The following is a 12,178-nucleotide window of genomic DNA, read 5'->3' as shown; positions in this document are numbered from 1 at the left end:
CTGTGTGTTCTTTTTTTGTCTCTGTGTTCTTTTTTCTCTCTCTCTGTTCTTTTTTCTCTCTCTGTGTTCTTTTTTGTCTCTCTGTGTTCTTTTTTCTCTGTGTTCTTTTTTCTCTCTGTGTGTTCTTTTTTTGTCTCTGTGTTCTTTTTTCTCTCTCTCTGTTCTTTTTTGTCTCTCTGTGTTCTTTTTTCTCTCTGTGTGTTCTTTTTTTGTCTCTGTGTTCTTTTTTCTCTCTCTCTGTTCTTTTTTTCTCTCTGTTCTTTTTTCTCTCTGTGTGTTCTTTTTTCTCTCTGTGTGTTCTTTTTTCTCTCTGTGTGATCTTTTTTCTCTCTGTGTGATCTTTTTTCTCTCTGTGTGTTCTTTTTTCTCTCTCTCTGTTCTTTTTTCTCTCTCTCTGTTCTTTTTTTGTCTCTGTGTTCTTTTTTTTGTTATTTTTTGCTAAGTACAGTACATTGTAGTAAGGGATCATGTAAAAATGTATTTATTTTCAGTCACATTCGACAGCTTGAATCCTGCCAGTAATAAAATGGATTAAAAAATATTTAAAACTATATACAGTACCTCAAGATTCAAGATTCAAGAAATTTTATTTGTCCATAAAAATGGAAATGACTGCAGTTTAAACTACATTTTCCAATTGCATTATGAGGCAGTCACTCTGGAATAAAGAGTATGTACTGTATTATTACCAAGAAAATCTTAATAAAATTGGATAAAATATTAAAAGTAAACCAAATGTAGTAATTACAGTAGAATAACAGGTCAATGAAAAAATTTCATAATTTAAAAAACAAAAATTTTTTTTAAAGGGAATTCAAAATGTTTGCACATTATTGCTAAGTTTCAATGTGTACAAAAATATTATTTATGCTGGATTTTTAATGTTTACATAAAATATTATACTGGATTGGAAGTTTACAAAATTTAGCAAAAACATGTTTTCTTGTTTTTTAGTATAGCGTGCAAGTACCTTTACTATAGCATTTTGAGATTGTGTCGATATTTGCATAGCAAAGGCTACCTCTGTAAAGTGATACCCCATGGACAATGTAGTCTTTATAAAGGCTTTAATTTACTCTGTACTTGAAAGAAGTATTTACGATTTTAATTCTTTAAAAGTTTGTCTCATAATATATACTATGTTTTTCTTTAGAATTAAAAATGGTTAAATCCTATTTGTTAGGTTGAATGACTTTATATCATATCACACTTCGGGTTTTAATCAAAGGATTTCATAATTAACAACTTTTAATTGGTAAAAGTATACTTTGCAATTTGGAATGGATTGATTGAGCAAAACCTGATAATATTCCAAAAACCAATGATGATGTCACTTTTAATTTTTAATTGGTATGGTCTATTCTGGTACTGATATACTTGTTTGTGTCGCAACACCTATTTATAATATTACTCCTAAGTAAATAGTTCACTTTCCTTAGTCCTATGGTCACAGGACCTTAGCCACCAGTACAGTTGGTAAGGTTTCAACCTGACCACTTTTTCACAGAGGCCTTTGACAACCCAGTGGCTTGAAGAGAGAGGTTGTTCCGTTTTCTTGAGCCACACTGATGCATATTGAAGAAGGCTCTTTCCTCCTCTCTGCTGTACCCCGCATTAAAGTAAAAACAGGAAATGGCATTTGTTTAATAGATTAAAAAGTACTGCATTTCTGGAAAAGAAAAGTCAGCTGGGTCTAGTCTAAATTAGTTTAGCACACTGTCAATTAGAAATTGGTATGGTAGGGAATTTCACAACAACGTTGGGGCTAGCCACAGCAAAAGCTTTCTAACCATGAGTTCTAGACTTTAAATCCATTAATGCATCTATCACAACTAACAGACTGTAGTAGTATTATAGGAGACCATACAGTAAATAACAACACCGCCATGATTACATTTTATAATTTCTAAATAATTCACTGTCAATTGAATTTTGTTTAAATATTGACATTTGTAGAATGATATAAATAATTTTGTAATAAACTTAACGGCTCATATGATATGACCTACCTAGTGTAAAAGTTCACAGGTATGGTTGGGGATATGTATCAAGTGTGTAGTAAGTGAATTGAAAGTGTGAACATGGATTTTCCCTGTATTATCCAGACCATTAATGATTTTATTTTATTTATGGCTTTGTTTATGCAATGATTTATAACCGTACAGGTCAGAGTTCAAACTGCTAATGTGTTTTGATTTGTAGTTCTACATTCCTGTGGTTTAAAGTAATTATTTACACTTTTTTCCCCATAATAAATTATAAAAAGTTTTAAAAAAAATGTAAAATAACAATGCAAATGTGGTTTTAAAAACATCAAAATCAATCATTTTATGTATATACAGCAAATGGTTTACTACTTTAACATTGTTAGGAGCAGGAAAAAATATGCTTAAAAAATATAATATATATATACAGCGTATGATAATAAAGGTGGGACGAACACACACAAGACAACAACAGAAAAGTTTTATACAAAAAAATTAAATCATGTCCCCTCCCTCATTAAATTTTGGAGCCACAAATTTTTAATTTTGAAAAAAAAAACAGCTAAATTATGAAAATTGCATGGTCGTTGATATGTGTGAACAACAACTGAACTTTTAAACTATATCTTCATCTGTATTATTATTATAGAGCTATTATACTGTAATGTAATCATTTATCAAAAAATGTCAAGATGTCTATCAAGATACTATCTGTCATCAAGATATTTAAAAAGAAACTATGCCCTTATCAAGATGCAGATCAAATAATATAATACAAAAGTTTATAATTAATAGCATTTATTCGAAGCGGGCCGGTTTAGTTGATTCAAAATGATGTTCTATTTGGAGGGGGAGTGGGGGGAGTTGGAGCGGGTAATGTTTATTTCAATAAATACAGTAAATCATTTTCTTTCTATCATTGGACGCTATACAGTATATGATAGAGAACAAGAGAGACTGAGGGTATGTTCTATGGAGTTATGCTTTCGTATTGCAATCAGTGTCATATTATAATTAACGTCGTAACAGAAAAGTGTTCAGATTTGCCTAACTAACGCTTTCGTTTCAAACTGAAGTGTCACCGATTTGGGCGAACATATGGTATGCAGGAATAATTTTGATTGGTTAGAGGTCAAAATCGTTGATGCATGACTTTCGTATCGTAAGCGGCATTCACTAATCTTGTACCTTGAGCTGTCATAACGAACGAAAGAGTAGTGTCGTATGAGGTGGCTTACACTAATCTTTTCCTGGTTCAGACCTATAGAGTTGTACGCCGCGTACAATACAAAAGCATAACTCCGTAGGTCTGAACAGGCCCTGATACAGTATACCAAAAACAACATTTGCAGCCGACCCCAGTCTTTGGTTTAAATCCCATCCTTTTATATTAATAATTTATATTCTCACTGAAATGAATGAAAATAATGTATTCATAAATAACATATTCATTCATTTTATAGCATCCTCATAATAAATTACCCGTATCTTTCCTTTGATTACAATTTAATATTACAAGATTGTTTTCAAATTTATGGTCAAGGTTAGATAAACATTGTAGCGTAGAATAGGAGCCAGTAACTAATAGGCGGGTAGAAATTGTCTATTTCATAATTAAAATGAATAATCTAGGAAATTATGAATATTGTATAATTTGTAATAAATTTGCGAATTTAATATATTTTCCTAAATGGGAAATACACAGTCCTATCGAAAATAATTTATTAAATTTAACATTATATCAGACATGTTTAGCGAACCGTTGTCATGTATTATATGTTGTTTGTGCCTGAAAATTGAATAAAATTAAATTAAAATTTATAAATAAAGAGAAGTTTATTTAAATAAACATTTAAATTTGTATATTAATTAATCACTGGTATTTAAACATTTTCTTTTAGAAATTATATTTAATTTTTATACTCAAATATTTTTTTACTACCGATACACTATTTAAAGAAACAAATTGTCTGACAAAAAAATTTGTGCAAAAAATTATATTTTTTCCAGGTAAATAAATCCATTTTTTGGATATTAAAATGGCATATTAAACAAACAACAAATGTGTTTAAATCATTTTTTAAGGTAGAAAATATATCTTTTAAGCAATATTGAGCCATCTTTTTTGGATAATCATACATGTGCACTTAAATGTTAATGATTGAATAAATATTCTACATTTAAACAAACAATCGTATGTTATTGTAGTAAACAAAAATTAATTACTGCAGTAACTGAAGTAGAATAATTTTGACATGATCCCTAATAGATACATTTATGGTAATTAATAATAAATTTATTTTTAATTTTGATGTTCTGAAAATAAGGATATACAGTATGTAGATGAACTGATAAAAATATGCATAATATACAAACAAACCACAGTGATAATATCATCATTCATTGGTTGTTATGTCTGTGCAGCGTATTTTGTTTATATTATTTTGACCTTTGACTGAACTCTGGAATATGGCAGAGTCGCTACTGGCAATATTAATTATCTGCTACTTGTACTTTGGAGTTAATCGTCAAAATTTAAAACGTTCGTAATCAATCGATAAAGGCAATTTTCAAAGTCTAGTGTTTTCTGTCTTGTATCATTTGTTTTAACACAATGAGGCTACGATGTTTAGGTCAATTATTTATTAGGCCAAATAAACAAAATGTTTAGTTTCATGTAAAATTTCCAAAAAAAAAAAAAATTTGAAAGAATCACTGAATTTTCCATCAAAATTAAAGGCCTTCATAAAAAAATCTGAAATGTGAAACTAAACATATTTTATTTTTTTAGCACTTGCCAAAGTGAGTGACTATTATGTGATATTAAAATGTGATATTAAAATGGCATATTCAATAATTTAGTTTTCAAAAATAATTTTTTCAAGAAGACAATATTTTAATTTATGTACTCTTTTTTAATTTAAAATAATCCAAATTTTGAAGCTCAGAAAGATTATACCAGAGGATACCACGGTAATTGTAAAAATATACAAGATATAAAATTTAATTTAGCAAAAATTATATATATTTGTACATGCCAAATTGTGAAACAAAATTGAATTGATTATTCCAAGTAATTATGTTGCTTAGGCTTATAACAAAATGTTCATTTGACAACTTAGAAATTGAGTTGTATAGAATCGGTGAACCCTTTGAATACTCGCGTAGCCAATCAATACTCAACACAAATATCTTTATGTTACCGAGTTTCGTAATTTCTTTTAGCGATTGAAATGATAGAACTGGATACGGTAATATGAAACATGAAAAAAAGTGCACTTTAAAATTGTGTCAAGGTCGAATCTATTTACGTGAGATCGAGTAATTATACTGTTATTAAAAATTAAAGCAGTTTGTATTGGTTTGTACTTTTTAATAGCTGATCTTAAACGCTGATAGTCTAAATTAAAGTGTTATATAACATTTTATTTTCTTATTATTTAAGCAGAATAAAATGATTTCTAGTATTAATGATAATTTGACAGGAGCGAGATGAAATGACAATGTTTGGATGAGATTGTTTTATGCTTTTAAAACATGCATTGCGATTAATTTTGTCTACTGGTGTGTTGATAAAGGTGCTACTCTTTGCAAGTACAGGTACACTCTGGCTGCCATTTGTCTGTAAGTGTAAGGGTTTCTCTGGCCAGGTCTTGCCAATGATTGTAGGTGCTACTCCCATTGGCTGCCATTGGGCTGCAAGGATGTCTCCTGGTGTGTTGTCCATTTAGGAGTGGAGTTGTGGCTTAGGGGTTATGATGCTTGGCTACCACTCCAATGGTCACATGTCAGAATTTTTTCTAAGGGCAACAACTCCACTCCCAAAGACTTGTAATAAGACTTTGTTCATGTAGAGCATTGTGTGTATATGTTTATCTCTGAGGGTCCCTAATGATCAGCAATTGCTGGATGGATCACCCTCATTAAATATGGTCAAAACAAATTGTTTTTAAATGGTGCTACGGTACTCCTTGCGAGTTGTTTATAACTGCCATTTTTCTGTAAGTGTTTCTCTAGCTGGGACATACAGTGCCGATGATTGTAGGAGCTGCAAGGATGTCTCCTGCTGTGCTGGTGATGATGTGCTAAAACTCTTTGCAAGTAGTCACTGGCTGCCATTTGTCTGTAAGGGTTTCTGTGGCTGGGACGTACAGTGCCAATGATTGTATGTACTACTCTCAGTGGCTGCCATTGGGCTGCAAGGATGTCTCCTGGTGTGCTGGTGATGTTTATCTTGTTTGTTTCAGGCCGAGACGTGTATTAAAGATGTTTGGTGCTACACAGTGTGCGACTGGTTTACCTCTGGCTGGGCTATGAAGCGTTCCCTATGCCACAAGTTCCCAATTCTTGTATACTGTAACGTGGAATGGGACGTTTTTGCTTTCATCTTAAAATGTTACATAAATTATACATCAAGAAAAATTTCACATATTGACATGTTGTTTTGTGAATTAAATTTAGTGTGTGGTATAATAAATTTATGAGCATGTTGACTTTTAACCAACATTTTATAATTTTACTGGGGTTTCTTCCGGTGGCGCACCTTCACCCTTGCATACTCGGCATAAATCATCATATTTTGGTACAATTGTCTACTGTTAAGTTCTTTTATTTATTTACATTCTGTGTGAATAATGTTTAAACTACACCTGTCTCTGTCAGCCCTACCTACCATACTCAAGACAAGCATATGGTACAATATAAATAAACAAGATAAGCTACCGTATTCATTTTGGGGCATGTTATCAATGAATAAATGTTCTGGCATGAATTCATTTTATAGGTGAATGAGTAATTTTTGTCTATTATTTAAAGGATAATATTGTTACCGTATGTTGTTTCTGTTAAGCTGCTGCTTAATGTCAGCTTTACCATGAGAAACTCGAGCTGGTATCATGACCTTGACCTTGTTATGCTTCATCGCACAACAACTGATTGGCTTTCATCCCTCAGGCGCCATGACAACTGCTGGAAAATAACCAGGGTTCATATTATATGATCTAAAAAATTAAATGTATTTAATCTGGTTAAACTTAAAGACATGGTGAAATATATCAAATTTACCAGGTCTGTGAAACAGAATTGCTAAAAGGGATGGGAGGTTCAGACAAGGGGCTGATGAAGCAGCTGGGCTGTTATCATACCTACCTGTCTGCGTTTTAATCAGTCAATGCAGAGGCTCATTTTGTCTATATGTAAACCTACCATACTTAAAATAAAGAAGACATACAGTAATCTGGAATCAGCAATGTTTTTTTCTCGCCAAAATCTCCACAAAAGACGAAAGATGTTCATTAGTTAAATACTTAATTTTAATATGTCTCTTTTAAAAAACAGTAAAAATTTAAATTGTCTGAGAAAACAAAGAAACCCGATTGCTAAATTAAATTTATCGGGTTGTTTTTTTTACCAGTGCTTTGTTTCAAAATACACCATTAAATCAAATTACCCATAATATCTCATAAGAAAAAAAATTGTTTGTTTTTGTTGTCATAGAGATGCCTTAGAAAGCTTACATGTAACATCTAAGTAAACAATCTTAAAATCTAGGTCGGTAGTAATGTTGAAAGTGATTTGTTATGTTTAAATTGGGACAGGTCGCTTGCTAAATAATTTCATACCATTTTTTCCCCTTGTTGCATAAAACTCAATTTCCGATAATTTGTTTTTGTAAGCTGGCTTTTGAACCGTTTGTATGAAAGGCATGTTGATGGATAGTAAATCAAATAAGAATCAATTTTGTTTTAATGTTCATATAATCTTGCAGACAGTTGTAATGAGAGGGAGGCAATAGCACATCCCTTTAGTCATACTTGTTCTAGATTTACAGTAGGTTCTCTTACAAACAATAAATTCAGCCTTAATTTTTGGGTCGTCCTATCTACAGCCCATGTTTAATGTTTTTAAGCTCTGTCCGCACTATCAACTTTATATTATGTGTGGTGTGCCCATATAATGGAAATGGTGATGTCATATCACTCCTATATTTAAGCATCACTACCATATTTCGGCACATCAAACTTGTTTTGTCACATAAAGTTTGATAGTGTAGAATGAGCTTTAGAGTATAGAGTGTATTGTGTAAACAACAAATGCTTTCTTTAGTAAATGATACACAATGCTTTTTATGTATGATTTAACTGTCTTTGCAAAAAAAATAGAGCTATGAAAAGTAAAAACATCCAAAGAAATTTGAGAGCCCTTAGTTTGCACCCTACAGAGAGGGGTCGTTGTACTCTGTTAAATAAATTGTGTATATGAATATTATCTACGATATCCTAAATTTAGAATAATGATAGAAAGTTAGACTGCGTTTCCTGTTCACATCCAATCGATGGCATAATTACCGAGTTGGAATTTTTTTTTTTGTAAGAAAAGTACAGTAAACCGGGTTGATTTTGTTGGGTACTCGTGTTGATATGGCCGGGTGGACTCACGCAAAAGAAAGCAAATCGCTTAGGGCATTATTTTATGTTTTGTAGTTTCATCAACGAACACTTTACTCTGTCAACTGCATTGTTACTGTAGTGTAATCAGTACAATATTTCAGTTTCAGGTCTTCTTGCCAGTTTCAGCCTTAATGTTCTTATTTGTTTGTACAATTTGATTATTGTATATACTTGTATATTAAATATTGTATCAAAAGTGTGTATACCGTATATTTCGGTGTATAAGTCGCATTTTTGACACGCAAATTTGACCTCTAAATTGCGTCTTATACACCGAACGTAAATGCCTCACCACACAGAGTGTACATATCATCACCTCGTTGGCTAGGCTAGGCCTAGCTACAGTGTACTAACGTAACGGCAACCTGCTTCTGCCTAGTTTTCAAGGCATTTTAGCGTGATGTTATACTAAATATGATGAAAAGATTTGTTTATTATGGAGCTGTTTTAGGCGCTCCGATAAAATTTCATTTGTAAACGTTTACGATTGGAATAGTATTTATTTATAGTTATACGCACGATCGCCGACCCCCCAGCGCAAGCCCTTCTTGGCGGCCACATGTTGTACGGTATTCGACTAGTATATTCTCCAGGTGATTATAGCATGGACCTAGCGTACACACTTCTCGGATACATAGATACTAATCGAATATGATTGTCCGTGAAAACGTGCGCCCTCTCGAAATGATCGAGCGAGGCTAGCCCACACACGTGCGTGTTACACACACGGTCATGCACTCGATGTTGCGGGTGCAAAACTCATGAATAACAAGTTAGAAACAACTTGTTGAGGCTGGGCGCGGCCGAGCCTAGGTAAGAAAAAACCTAAATAAAGGACGCCGTTGTAGATATAACAAAATATATTATTACAATAAGATTGATTACAATTTAAAAAAAACATTGTTTTGATGAAATATAAGGTGCGTCTTATACATCGACGATATAAAAAATACCGATGTTTTACTCTCAGTTAGGGGGTGCGTCTTATACACAGGTGCGACTTATACACCGAAATATACGGTAGTTGTTAAATTATAGTACCTGTACTCATTTTGTGTATTTGTTGTTTTTGTAGACTTCTGTGTTAAGAAATTTCAATTTCAAATACATAACACATATTTTTTTAACAGTTTTGTATGCTATTTCATTTGTACATGAATTCCATGAATAACATTTTTATTACAATCCCTTTTACAGTTTAGACCTAATAGGCCTACTGTAAGAATCTATTCATAGAAATTATAAATTAAGAATAGCTACTATCAATCTGGAATAGTGAAACTACTTTGAAAAGTGATAAAGATTATTTAAAACTGAAAGCTATTTTATAATTGACATGCGTATCCCTCAATTTATTTTTAGAAGTTCATATTTTTATTTAACTAGTGATATTCCCATCTACAATGCTTGTTTACAGGGAAAATATTTGTATGTTAATAATGATTTGTGGTGTGCGAGAATGTATCTTTTAATGCGTTGAATAGGTCATTGTTGTTATACTTTATTTCTGAATAAAGCTGCTTTCACATCGCGCCCAGATTTGGTCCGGAGCCTTGAGTAAAATATTGTGGAAAAGGGGTTCAGTTGTAAAGCATAGGATCGTTACACACCAAATTTCGTACGATTTTAATTTGTACCTGATTCGGACTCCAAATTTGGTGCGATGGATCTATTTGTTTGCTGAAATTATATGATTTTTTTCCTTAGACCAATCTACAGTGAGGATGAATGACCTCGCTTGATAATGGATACTCGATGTGAAAGCGCGCTCAACGCTCACAATACTTTCCTAAAGGGAACCGGACAAATTTCAGGCGTGATGTGAAAACAGCTTTATTCGGAAATGAGACCGTACCACATTTTTAGAAAGAACAAAGAACAGAAATGTTAATCCAAGAAAGGGATGCCTACATAATACAAACATAAAATGTATAATTATTTTAATTTATTGATTTTAAAGCAGTTGTTCATATAGTGAAAACCATGAATTGTATGATTGAATGAAAATGCATTATTATGTGGCAAAGCTGTTATGATTTTTCATACTGCGAATGGTATGCAAAATGATAGAGACCTATCTGAAACTGCTCTTAACTGTTGCTAAGGAACGTACGACAATGCCTAATGGAGCGTAGATGAAATTAATTGCGGTGCACATTCTTAAATGTCCCTCACTGCAATAATATTGAAAACGATGGAATATGTACAATGACTTAATAGTAACTCGGAAATTTGATAACGCAAAATGATATTAAACTTTTCAATGAATATTATAGAGAGCAATACATAATTGCTACTATATATATCAGGACTATTATGTTTTAAAATATATTATTTAATTTTCGGCATTTATACCTAAACCCCTAGGACTATATGGCATTTATACCTACTAAACCTCTGGGACTATATCTGGTCATATTATATGGTATATATCTTATATTTGGTAAGTTACTATATTGAAGTAATTAGTCCAGTAAAGAAATTATTCATTTTTAAATAAGGATGTTTATTATTTCATTTTTTGGCATCCATATCTAAATCTAAACCCATGGGACTATATCTGGTCATACGGTATAATATCTTATATTTGGCTATATTTATGTAATTAGTCCAGTTTAAGAAATTAATCATTTTTAAATAGGGATTTTGTTTACAATTTCTCTATACTGTATATATTTTCTTATTTTCATTTTTGTAGAAATCAGAAGTAAAACTAAATACTTAAATCAAAACTGATCCAAAGTATTTACTTTTCCTTTTTGTTACCTAAATATTATAAAGTAAAGTTGTCTTTCTAATATGAATAAAGCAAACTGACATTTTCTGAATACGCTAGAATATCTGGAGGGAACTAGCTGAGATTATTTGAGGTAGGGCCAAAATGATGGTTCTTTGAAAAAAAATGTAACAAAACCATACTTTCTGGAATATGTTGTTGTTTTGTTGTTTTTTAAAAATCCCTTCTACTCCCTACATTAATGAAAAAATCTTAACACATTCTCAAACAAGTGTGCCGGTGCCTCTGTTAACTTTTTATAGTGATATAAAGTTTGCGGCACACCACCAAGAACCGTTTTGCTTCTCGGCGTTTTAATCAATATGCTTCGAACGCCTTTAGGAGTGCAAGTGAAGTTTTAAATAAAGATTTAATATTATTTAAATATCATATACCAAGTTTTCTGGGAGATAACACTAAAAAATAATTGAAATTATGAAAATTCTTAATTATTTTAATTAAATTATTATTCTATTCAATACAAGAAACAAAAGTAAATATGATCATTCATGAAGAATAGTATTAAATAAATAAAGTGATATTAATTATACATTTTTTATTTACATTACATTGACATCAATTATTTGATTTGAATGATACTGCAGGCAGTCATTGATATTAAATTAAACAACATGATGTTGAGCTGGGATTATGTTCCAGATTCTACGATTGAACGTAGACCAATCGGGTCGCTCCAGATGGAACGAAGAGTCTTTGAGTGTTGCCGAGTATATGAATGATGCTCTTTAAGAGTGGATTAGGATTGGTTAATATTGTTTATTTCAACTTAAATCCTTAAAACGTGACGACTATATCGTCAAGGGTTCCTGTTAAAAGCTAGTTAGATACATGGATTTGTAATCAAATAAAAACACATTTAAAATAAAACTTTACAACTTGTAATATTATTTATATATTTCTGCAATTAAATTATCATTTTTAGTCACCCAGCATTTTTAAATTGATTT

At 31.6% G+C, this 12,178-nt stretch overlaps 1 protein-coding gene across 1 annotated transcript in view; it reads left to right on the top strand.

Moving 5' to 3' along the window:
• LOC140055708 (uncharacterized) overlaps window positions 1-12,178 on the top strand; it is a 58,372-nt gene that overhangs the window by 8,591 nt on the left and 37,603 nt on the right. The window lies entirely within an intron of this gene.

Source organism: Antedon mediterranea, chromosome 7 (assembly GCF_964355755.1).
Source record: "Antedon mediterranea chromosome 7, ecAntMedi1.1, whole genome shotgun sequence".
NCBI classification, from domain to species: domain Eukaryota; kingdom Metazoa; phylum Echinodermata; class Crinoidea; order Comatulida; family Antedonidae; genus Antedon; species Antedon mediterranea.
Note: the sequence above shows the minus strand (reverse complement) of the source record. Positions and strands in the feature narration are given on the sequence as shown.